Raw genomic sequence first — 11,772 nt, forward strand, 5'->3', positions numbered from 1 at the left:
CAGCCATATGCAAATCAGTCTTGACCCTGTGCCCAGTGGGAACAGTCCAGCCCGAACTTCTAGGCCAGGTCCTCCCTGGACTGGAAACAAGCATCCAAGGACCGGTTTCAAGGTTTCACCCCTCTTCAGCCAGAATAGCTTGATTCCAGTGGCATGGAGAGCATAGGACTCACGTCTGAGCATACCCGTCCCTCTCAGGGTGACAAATGCAAAAAGAACTATTGATGGACAGAATGCACAACAATGTCATACATTCACCCCTGTACACAGATCTGGGCCTAAATCCAACGTTTGTTTGCTCACCATGGCTTTCCAATTTCGACCCAGCCATATGCAAATCAGTCTTGACCCTGTGCCCAGTGGGAACAGTCCAGCCCGAACTGCCAGGCCAGGTCCTCCCTGGACTGGAAACAAGCATCCTAGAACCGGTTTCGAGGTTTCACCTCTCTTCAGCCAGGATAGCTTGATTCCAGTGGCATGGAGAGCACGGGACTCACGTCTGACCATACCCGTCACACTCGGGGAGACAAATGCAAAAAAAAATATTGATGGACAGAATGCAGAACAATGTCATACATTCACCCCAGTACAGAGATCTGGGCGTAAATCCATTGTTTTTTTCCTCACCATGCCATTCCAATTTGGACCCAGCAATATGCAAATCAGTCTTGACCCTGTGCCCAATAGGAACAGTTTAGCCCGAACTGCCAGGCCAGGTCCTCCCTGGACTGGAAACAAGCATCCTAGGACTTGTTTTGGGGTTTTATCCCTCTTCAACCAGGATAGCTTGATTCCAGTGGCATGGAGAGCACGGGACTCACGTCTGAGCATACCCGTCCCACTCGGGGTGATAAATGCAAAAAGAACTATTGATGGAGAGAATGCAGAACCATCTCATACACTCACCCCAGTAAAGAGATCTGGGCCTAAATCCATTGTTTGTTTGCTCACCATGCCATTCAAGTTTGGACCCAGCCATATGCAAATCAGTCTTGACCCTGTGCCCAGTGGGAACAGTCCACCCCGAACTGCCAGGCCAGGTCCTCCCTGGACTGGAAACAAACATTATAGGACCGGATTCGGGGTTTCACCCCTCTTCAGCCAGGCTAGCTTGATTCCAGTGGCATGGAGAGCACAGGACTCACGTCTCAGCATATCCGTCCAACTCGGGGTGACAAACGCAAAAAGATCTATTGATGGACAGAATGCAGAACAATGTCATACATTCACCCCAGTACAGAGATCTGGGCCTAAATCCATTGTTTGTTTGCTCACCATGCCATTCCAGTTTGGACCCAGCTATATGCAAATCAGTCTTGACCCTGTGCCCAGTGGGAACAGTCCATCCCGAACTGCCAGGCCAGGTCCTCCCTCGACTGGAAACAAGCATCCTCGGACCAGTTTCGAGGTTTCACCCCTATTCAGCCAGGATAGCTTGATTCCAGTGGCATGAAGTGCACAGGACTCACGTCTGAGCATACCCGTCCCACTCTGGGAGACAAATGCAAAAAGGACTATTGATGGACAGAATGCAGAACAATGCCATACATTCACCCCAGTACAGAGATCTGGGCCTAAATCCATTGTTTGTTTGCTCACCATGCCATTCCAGTTTGGACCCAGCCATATGCAAATCAGTCTTGACCCTGTGCCCAATGGGAACAGTTCAGCCCGAACTGCCAGGCCAGGTCCTCCCTGGACTAGAAACAAGCATTCTAGGACCGGTTTCAGGGTTTCAACCTTCTTCAACCAGGATAGCTTGATTCCAGTGGCATGGAGTGCACGGGACTCAAGTCGGCGCATACACGTCCCACTCGGGGTGACAAATGAAAAAAGGACTATTGATGGACAGAATGCAGAACAATGCCATACATTCACCCCAGTACAGAGATCTGGGCCTAAATCCATTGTTTGTTTGCTCACCATGCCATTCCAGTTTGGACCCAGCCATATGCAAATCAGTCTTGACCCTGTGCCCAGTGGGAACAGTCCACCCCGAACTGCCAGGCCAGGTCCTCCCTGGACTGGAAACAAGCATTATAGGACCGGATTCGGGGTTTCACCCCTCTTCAGCCAGGCTAGCTTGATTCCAGTGGCATGGAGAGCACAGGACTCACGTCTGAGCATACCCGTCCAACTCGGGGTGACAAATGCAAAAAGAACTATTGATGGACAGAATGCAGACCAATGTCATACATTCACCCCAGTACAGAGATCTGGGCCTAAATCCATTGTTTGTTTGCTCACCATGCCATTCCAGTTTGGACCCAGCCATATGCAAATCAGCCTTGACCCTGTGCCCAGTGGGAACAGTCCATCCCGAACTGCCAGGCCAGGTCCTCCCTCGAATGGAAACAAGCATCCTAGGACCGGTTTCAGGGTTTCACCCCTCTTCAACCAGGATAACTTGATTCCAGTGGCATGGAGAGCACGGGACTCAAGTCGGAGCATACACGTCCCACTCGGGGTGACAAATGCAAAAAGGACTATTGATGGACAGAATGCAGAACAATGTCATACATTTACCCCAGTACAGAGATCTGGGCCTAAATCCATCGTTTGTTTGGTCACCATGCCATTCCAGTTTGGACGCAGCCATATGCAAATCAGTCTTGACCCTGTGCCCAATGGGAACAGTCCAGCCCGAACTGCCAGGCCAGGTCCTCCCTGGACTGGAAACAAGCATCCTAGGACCGGACTTGGGGTTTCAACCCTCTTCAGCCAGGATAGCTTGATTCCAGTGGGAAGGAGAGCACGGGACTCAGGTCTGAGCATACCCGTCCCACTCGGGGTGACAAATGCAAAAATAAATATTGATGGACAGAATGCTGAACAATGTCATACATTCACCCCAGTACAGAGATCTGGGCCTAAATCCATCATTTGTTTGCTCACCATGCCATTCCAGTTTGGACCCAGCCATATGCACATCAGTCTTGACCTTGTGCCCAATGGGAACAGTCCAGCCCGAACTGCCAGGCCAGGTCTTCCCTGGACTGGAAACAAGCATTATAGGACTGGTTTCGGGGTATCACCCCTCTTCAGCCAGGATAGCTTGATTCCAGTGGCATAGAGAGCACTGGACTCACATCTGAGCATACCCGTCCCACTCGTTGTGACAAATGCAAAAAGAACTGTTGATGGACAGAAGGCAGAACAATGTCATACATTCACCCCAGTACACACATCTGTGCCTAAATCCATTGTTTGTTTGTTTACCATGCCATTCCAGTTTGAACACAGCCATATGCAAATCAGTCTTGACCCTGTGCCCAGTGGGAACAGTCCAGCCCGAACTTCTAGGCCAGGTCCTCCCTGGACAGGAAACAAGCATCCAAGGACCGGTTTCGAGGTTTCACCCCTCTTCAGCCAGAATAGCTTGATTCCAGTGGCATGGAGAGCATAGGACTCACGTCTGAGCATACCCGTCCCTCTCGGGGTGACAAATGCAAAAAGAACTATTGATGGACAGAAGTCAAAACAATGTCATACATTCACCCCAGTGCAGAGATCTGGGCCTAAATCCATCGTTTGTTTGCTCACCATGCCATTCCAGTTTGGACCCAGCCATATGCAAATCAGTCTTGACCCTGTGCCCAGTGGGAACAGTCCACCACGAACTGCCAGGCCAGGTCCTCCCTGGACTGGAAACAAGCATTATAGGACCGGATTCGTGGTTTCACCCCTCTTCAGCCAGGCTAGCTTGATTCCAGTGGCATGGAGAGCACAGGACTCACGTCTGAGCATACCCGTCCAACTCGGGGTGAAAAAACGCAAAAAGAACTATTGATGGACAGAATGCAGAACAATATCATACATTCACCCCAGTACAGAGACCTGGGCCTAAATCCATTGTTTGTTTGCTCACCATGCCATTCCAGTTTGGACCCAGCCATATGCAAATCAGTCTTGACCCTGTGCCCAATAGGAACATTCCAGCCCGAACTGCCAGGCCAGGTCCTCCCTCGGCTGGAAACAAGCATCCAAGGACCGGTTTCGGGGTTTCACCCCTCTTTAGCCAGGATGGCTTGATTCCAGTGGCATGGAGAGCACGGGACTCACGTATGAGCATACCTGTCCCACTCTGGGTGTCAAATGCAAAAAGAACTATTGATGGACAGAATGCAGAACAATGTCATACATTCACCCCAGTACAGAGATCTCGGCCTAAATCCATCGTTTGTTTGCTCACCATGCCATTCCAGTTTAGACCCAGCCATATGCAAATCACTCTTGACGCTGTGCCCAATGGGAACAGTCCACCCCGAACTGCCAGGCCAGGTCCTCCCTGGACTGGAAACAAATATTATAGGACCGGATTCGGGGTTTCACCACTCTTCAGCCAGGATACCTTGATTCCAGTGGCATGGAGAGCACGGGACTCACGTCTGAGCATACCCGTCCAACTCGGGGTGACAAACGCAAAAAGAACTATTGACGGACAGAATGCAGAACAATGTCATACATTCACCCCAGTACAGATATCTGGGCCTAAATCCATTGTTTGTTTGCTCACCATGCCATTCCAGTTTGGACCCAGCCATATGCAAATCAGTCTTGACCCTGTGCCCAGTGGGAACAGTCCATCCCGAACTGCCAGGCCAGGTCCTCCCTCGACTGGAAACAAGCATCCACGGACCAGTTTCGAGGTTTCACCCCTCTTCAGCCAGGATAGTTTGATTCCAGTGGCATGGAGTGCACGGGACTCACGTCTGACCATACCCGTCACACTCGGGGTGACAAATGCAAAAATAAATATTGATGGACAGAATGCTGAACAATGTTATACATTCACCCCAGTACAGAGATCTGGGCCTAAATCCATCATTTGTTTGCTCACCATGCCATTCCAGTTTGGACCCAGCCATATGCACATCAGTCTTGACCTTGTGCCCAATGGGAACAGTCCAGCCCGAACTGCCAGGCCAGGTCTTCCCTGGACTGGAAACAAGCATTATAGGACCGGTTTCGGGGTATCACCCCTCTTCAGCCAGGATAGCTTGATTCCAGTGGCATAGAGAGCACTGGACTCACATCTGAGCATACCCGTCCCACTCGTTGTGACAAATGCAAAAAGAACTGTTGATGGACAGAAGGCAGAACAATGTCATACATTCACCCCAGTACACACATCTGGGCCTAAATCCATTGTTTGTTTGCTCACCATGCAATTCCAGTTTGGACTCAGCCATATGCAAATCAGTCTTGACCCTGTGCCCAGTGGGAACAGTCCAGCCCAAACTGCGAGGCCAGGTCCTCCCTCGACTGGAAACAAGCACCCCAGGAATGATTTCGGGGTTTCACCCCTCTTCAGCCAGGATAGCTTGATTCAAGTGTCATGGAGAGTACGGGACTCATGTCTGAGCATACCCGTTCCACTCGGGGAGACAAATGCAAAAAGAACTATTGATGGACAGCATGCAGAACAATGTCATACATTCACCCCAGTACAGATATCTGTGCCTAAATCCATCGTTTGTTTGTTTACCATGCCATTCCAGTTTGAACACAGCCGTATGCAAATCAGTCTTGACCCTGTGCCCAATGGGAACAGTCCAGCCCGAACTGCCAGGCCTGGTCCTCCCTGGACTGGAAACAAGTATCCTAGGACCGGATTTGGGGTTTCAACCCTCTTCAGCCAGGATAACTTGATTACAGAGGCAAGGAGGACACGGGACTCACGTCTGAGCATACCTGTCCCACTCGGGGTGATAAATGCAAAAAGAACTATTGATGGACAGAATTCAGAACAATGTCATACATTCACCCCAGTACAGAGATCTGGGCCTAAATCCATTGTTTGTTTGCTCACCATGCCATTCCAGTTTGAAACCAGCCATATGCAAATCAGTCTTGACCCTGTGCCCAATAGGACCAGTACAGCCCGAACTGCCAGGCCAGGTCCTCCCTGGACTGGAAACAAGCATCCTAGGACCGGTTTCAGGGTTTTACCACTCTTCAACCAGGATAGTTTGATTCCAGTGGCATGGAGAGCACGGGACTCACGTCTGAGCATACCCGTCCCACTCGGGGTGACAAATGCAAAAAGAACTATTGATGGACAGAATGCAGAACAATGTCATACATTCACCCCAGTGCAGAGATCTGGGCCTAAATCCATTGTTTGTTTGCTCACCATGCCATTCCAGTTTGAAACCAGCCATATGCAAATCAGTCTTGACCCTGTGCCCAATAGGACCAGTACAGCCCGAACTGCCAGGCCAGGTCCTCCCTGGACTGGAAACAAGCATCCTAGGACCGGTTTCAGGGTTTTACCCCTCTTCAACCAGGATAGTTTGATTCCAGTGGCATGGAGAGCACGGGACTCACGTCTGAGCATACCCGTCCCACTCGGGGTGACAAATGAAAAAAGAACTATTGATGGACAGAATGCAGAACAATGTCATACATTCACCCCTGTACAGAGATCTGGGCCTAAATCCATCGTTTTTTTGCTCACCATGCCATTCCAGTTTGGACCCAGCCATATGCAAATCTGTCTTGACCCTGTGCCCAATAGGAACATTCCAGCCCGAACTGCCAGGCCAGGTCCTCCCTCGACTGGAAACAAGCATCCAAGGACCGGTTTCAGGGTTTCACCCCTCTTCAGCCAGAATAGCTTGATTCCAGTGGCATGGAGAGCACAGGACTCACGTCTGAGCATACCCGTCCCACTCGGGGTGACAAATGCAAAAAGAACTATTGATGGACAGAATGCAGAACAATGTCATACATTCACCCCAGTGCAGAGATTTGGGCCTAGATCCATCGTTTGTTTGCTCACCATGCCATTCCAGTTTGGACCCAGCCATACGCAAATCAGTCTTGACCCTGTGCCCAATAGGAACAGTTCTGCCCGAACTGCCAGGCCAGGTCCTCCCTGGACAGGAAACAAGCATTCTATGACCGGTTTCGGGGTTTCACCTCTCTTCAGCCAGGATAGCTTGATTCCAGTGGCATGGAAAGCACGGGACTCACGTCTGAGCATACCCGTCCCACTCCGGGTGATAAATGCAAAAAGAACTATTGATGGAGAGAATGCAGAACAATGTCATACACTCACCCCAGTAAAGAGATCTGGGCCTAAATCCATTGTTTGTTTGCTCACCATGCCATTCAAGTTTGGACCCAGCCATATGCAAATCAGTCTTGACCCTGTGCCCAATGGGAACAGTCCACCCCGAACTGCCAGGCCAGGTCCTCCCTGGACTGGAAACAAGCATCCTAGGACCGGATTCGGGGTTTCACCCCTCTTCAGCCAGGCTAGCTTGATTCCAGTGGCATGGAGAGCACAGGACTCACGTCTGAGCATACCCGTCCAACTCGGGGTGACAAATGCAAAAAGAACTATTGATGGACAGAATGCAGACCAATGTCATACATTCACCCCAGTACAGAGATCTGGGCCTAAATCCATTGTTTGTTTGCTCACCATGCCATTCCAGTTTGGACCCAGCCATATGCAAATCAGCCTTGACCCTGTGCCCAGTGGGAACAGTCCATCCCGAACTGCCAGGCCAGGTCCTCCCTCGACTGGAAACAAGCATCCTAGGACCGGTTTCAGGGTTTCACCCCTCTTCAACCAGGATAACTTGATTCCAGTGGCATGGAGAGCACGGGACTCAAGTCGGAGCATACACGTCCCACTCGGGGTGACAAATGCAAAAAGGACTATTGATGGACAGAATGCAGAACAATGTCATACATTTACCCCAGTACAGAGATCTGGGCCTAAATCCATCGTTTGTTTGGTCACCATGCCATTCCAGTTTGGACGCAGCCATATGCAAATCAGTCTTGACCCTGTGCCCAATGGGAACAGTCCAGCCCGAACTGCCAGGCCAGGTCCTCCCTGGACTGGAAACAAGCATCCTAGGACCGGACTTGGGGTTTCAACCCTCTTCAGCCAGGATAGCTTGATTCCAGTGGGAAGGAGAGCACGGGACTCAGGTCTGAGCATACCCGTCCCACTCGGGGTGACAAATGCAAAAATAAATATTGATGGACAGAATGCTGAACAATGTCATACATTCACCCCAGTACAGAGATCTGGGCCTAAATCCATCATTTGTTTGCTCACCATGCCATTCCAGTTTGGACCCAGCCATATGCACATCAGTCTTGACCTTGTGCCCAATGGGAACAGTCCAGCCCGAACTGCCAGGCCAGGTCTTCCCTGGACTGGAAACAAGCATTATAGGACTGGTTTCGGGGTATCACCCCTCTTCAGCCAGGATAGCTTGATTCCAGTGGCATAGAGAGCACTGGACTCACATCTGAGCATACCCGTCCCACTCGTTGTGACAAATGCAAAAAGAACTGTTGATGGACAGAAGGCAGAACAATGTCATACATTCACCCCAGTACACACATCTGTGCCTAAATCCATTGTTTGTTTGTTTACCATGCCATTCCAGTTTGAACACAGCCATATGCAAATCAGTCTTGACCCTGTGCCCAGTGGGAACAGTCCAGCCCGAACTTCTAGGCCAGGTCCTCCCTGGACAGGAAACAAGCATCCAAGGACCGGTTTCGAGGTTTCACCCCTCTTCAGCCAGAATAGCTTGATTCCAGTGGCATGGAGAGCATAGGACTCACGTCTGAGCATACCCGTCCCTCTCGGGGTGACAAATGCAAAAAGAACTATTGATGGACAGAAGTCAAAACAATGTCATACATTCACCCCAGTGCAGAGATCTGGGCCTCAATCCATCGTTTGTTTGCTCACCATGCCATTCCAGTTTGGACCCAGCCATATGCAAATCAGTCTTGACCCTGTGCCCAGTGGGAACAGTCCACCACGAACTGCCAGGCCAGGTCCTCCCTGGACTGGAAACAAGCATTATAGGACCGGATTCGTGGTTTCACCCCTCTTCAGCCAGGCTAGCTTGATTCCAGTGGCATGGAGAGCACAGGACTCACGTCTGAGCATACCCGTCCAACTCGGGGTGAAAAAACGCAAAAAGAACTATTGATGGACAGAATGCAGAACAATATCATACATTCACCCCAGTACAGAGACCTGGGCCTAAATCCATTGTTTGTTTGCTCACCATGCCATTCCAGTTTGGACACAGCCATATGCAAATCAGTCTTGACCCTGTGCCCAATAGGAACATTCCAGCCCGAACTGCCAGGCCAGGTCCTCCCTCGGCTGGAAACAAGCATCCAAGGACCGGTTTCGGGGTTTCACCCCTCTTTAGCCAGGATGGCTTGATTCCAGTGGCATGGAGAGCACGGGACTCACGTATGAGCATACCTGTCCCACTCTGGGTGTCAAATGCAAAAAGAACTATTGATGGACAGAATGCAGAACAATGTCATACATTCACCCCAGTACAGAGATCTCGGCCTAAATCCATCGTTTGTTTGCTCACCATGCCATTCCAGTTTAGACCCAGCCATATGCAAATCACTCTTAACGCTGTGCCCAATGGGAACAGTCCACCCCGAACTGCCAGGCCAGGTCCTCCCTGGACTGGAAACAAATATTATAGGACCGGATTCGGGGTTTCACCACTCTTCAGCCAGGATACCTTGATTCCAGTGGCATGGAGAGCACGGGACTCACGTCTGAGCATACCCGTCCAACTCGGGGTGACAAACGCAAAAAGAACTATTGACGGACAGAATGCAGAACAATGTCATACATTCACCCCAGTACAGATATCTGGGCCTAAATCCATTGTTTGTTTGCTCACCATGCCATTCCAGTTTGGACCCAGCCATATGCAAATCAGTCTTGACCCTGTGCCCAGTGGGAACAGTCCATCCCGAACTGCCAGGCCAGGTCCTCCCTCGACTGGAAACAAGCATCCACGGACCAGTTTCGAGGTTTCACCCCTCTTCAGCCAGGATAGTTTGATTCCAGTGGCATGGAGTGCACGGGACTCATGTCTGACCATACCCGTCACACTCGGGGTGACAAATGCAAAAATAAATATTGATGGACAGAATGCTGAACAATGTTATACATTCACCCCAGTACAGAGATCTGGGCCTAAATCCATCATTTGTTTGCTCACCATGCCATTCCAGTTTGGACCCAGCCATATGCACATCAGTCTTGACCTTGTGCCCAATGGGAACAGTCCAGCCCGAACTGCCAGGCCAGGTCTTCCCTGGACTGGAAACAAGCATTATAGGACCGGTTTCGGGGTATCACCCCTCTTCAGCCAGGATAGCTTGATTCCAGTGGCATAGAGAGCACTGGACTCACATCTGAGCATACCCGTCCCACTCGTTGTGACAAATGCAAAAAGAACTGTTGATGGACAGAAGGCAGAACAATGTCATACATTCACCCCAGTACACACATCTGGGCCTAAATCCATTGTTTGTTTGCTCACCATGCAATTCCAGTTTGGACTCAGCCATATGCAAATCAGTCTTGACCCTGTGCCCAGTGGGAACAGTCCAGCCCAAACTGCGAGGCCAGGTCCTCCCTCGACTGGAAACAAGCACCCCAGGAATGATTTCGGGGTTTCACCCCTCTTCAGCCAGGATAGCTTGATTCAAGTGTCATGGAGAGTACGGGACTCATGTCTGAGCATACCCGTTCCACTCGGGGAGACAAATGCAAAAAGAACTATTGATGGACAGCATGCAGAACAATGTCATACATTCACCCCAGTACATAGATCTGTGCCTAAATCCATTGTTTGTTTGTTTACCATGCCATTCCAGTTTGAACACAGCCATATGCAAATCAGTCTTGACTCTGTGCCCAGTGTGAACAGTCCAGCCCGAACTTCTAGGCCAGGTCCTCCCTGGACTGGAAACAAGCATCCAAGGACCGGTTTCGAGGTTTCACCCCTCTTCAGCCAGAATAGCTTGATTCCAGTGGCATGGAGAGCATAGGACTCACGTCTGAGCATACCCGTCCCTCTCGGGGTGACAAATGCAAAAAGAACTATTGATGGACAGAATGCACAACAATGTCATACATTCACCCCTGTACACAGATCTGGGCCTAAATCCAACGTTTGTTTGCTCACCATGGCTTTCCAGTTTTGACCCAGCCATATGCAAATCAGTCTTGACCCTGTGCCCAGTGGGAACAGTCCAGCCCGAACTGCCAGGCCAGGTCCTCCCTGGACTGGAAACAAGCATCCTAGAACCGGTTTCGAGGTTTCACCTCTCTTCAGCCAGGATAGCTTGATTCCAGTGGCATCGAGAGCACGGGACTCACGTCTGACCATACCCGTCACACTCGGGGAGACAAATGCAAAAAAAAATATTGATGGACAGAATGCAGAACAATGTCATACATTCACCCCAGTACAGAGATCTGGGCCTAAATCCATTGTTTTTTTCCTCACCATGCCATTCCAGTTTGGACCCAGCCATATGCAAATCAGTCTTGACCCTGTGCCCAATAGGAACAGTTCTGCCCGAACTGCCAGGCCAGGTCCTCCCTGGACTGGAAACAAACAGCCTACGACCGGTTTCGGGGTTTCACCCCTCTTCAACCAGGATAGCTTGATTCCAGTGGCATGGAGAGCACAGGACTCAAGTCTGAGCATACCCGTCCCATTCAGGGTGACAAATGCAAAAAGAACTATTGATGGACAGAATGCAGAACAATGTCATACATTCACCCCAGTACAGAGATCTGGGCCTAAATCCATCGTTTTTTTGCTCACCATGCCATTCCAGTTTGGACCCAGCCATATGCAAATCAGTCTTGACCCTGTGCCCAATAGGAACATTCCAGCCCGAACTGCCAGGCCAGGTCCTCCCTCGACTGGAAACAAGCATTCTATTACTGGT

The sequence above is a fragment of the Triturus cristatus genome, chromosome 1_1 (assembly GCF_964204655.1).
Source record: "Triturus cristatus chromosome 1_1, aTriCri1.1, whole genome shotgun sequence".
Lineage (NCBI taxonomy): Eukaryota > Metazoa > Chordata > Amphibia > Caudata > Salamandridae > Triturus > Triturus cristatus.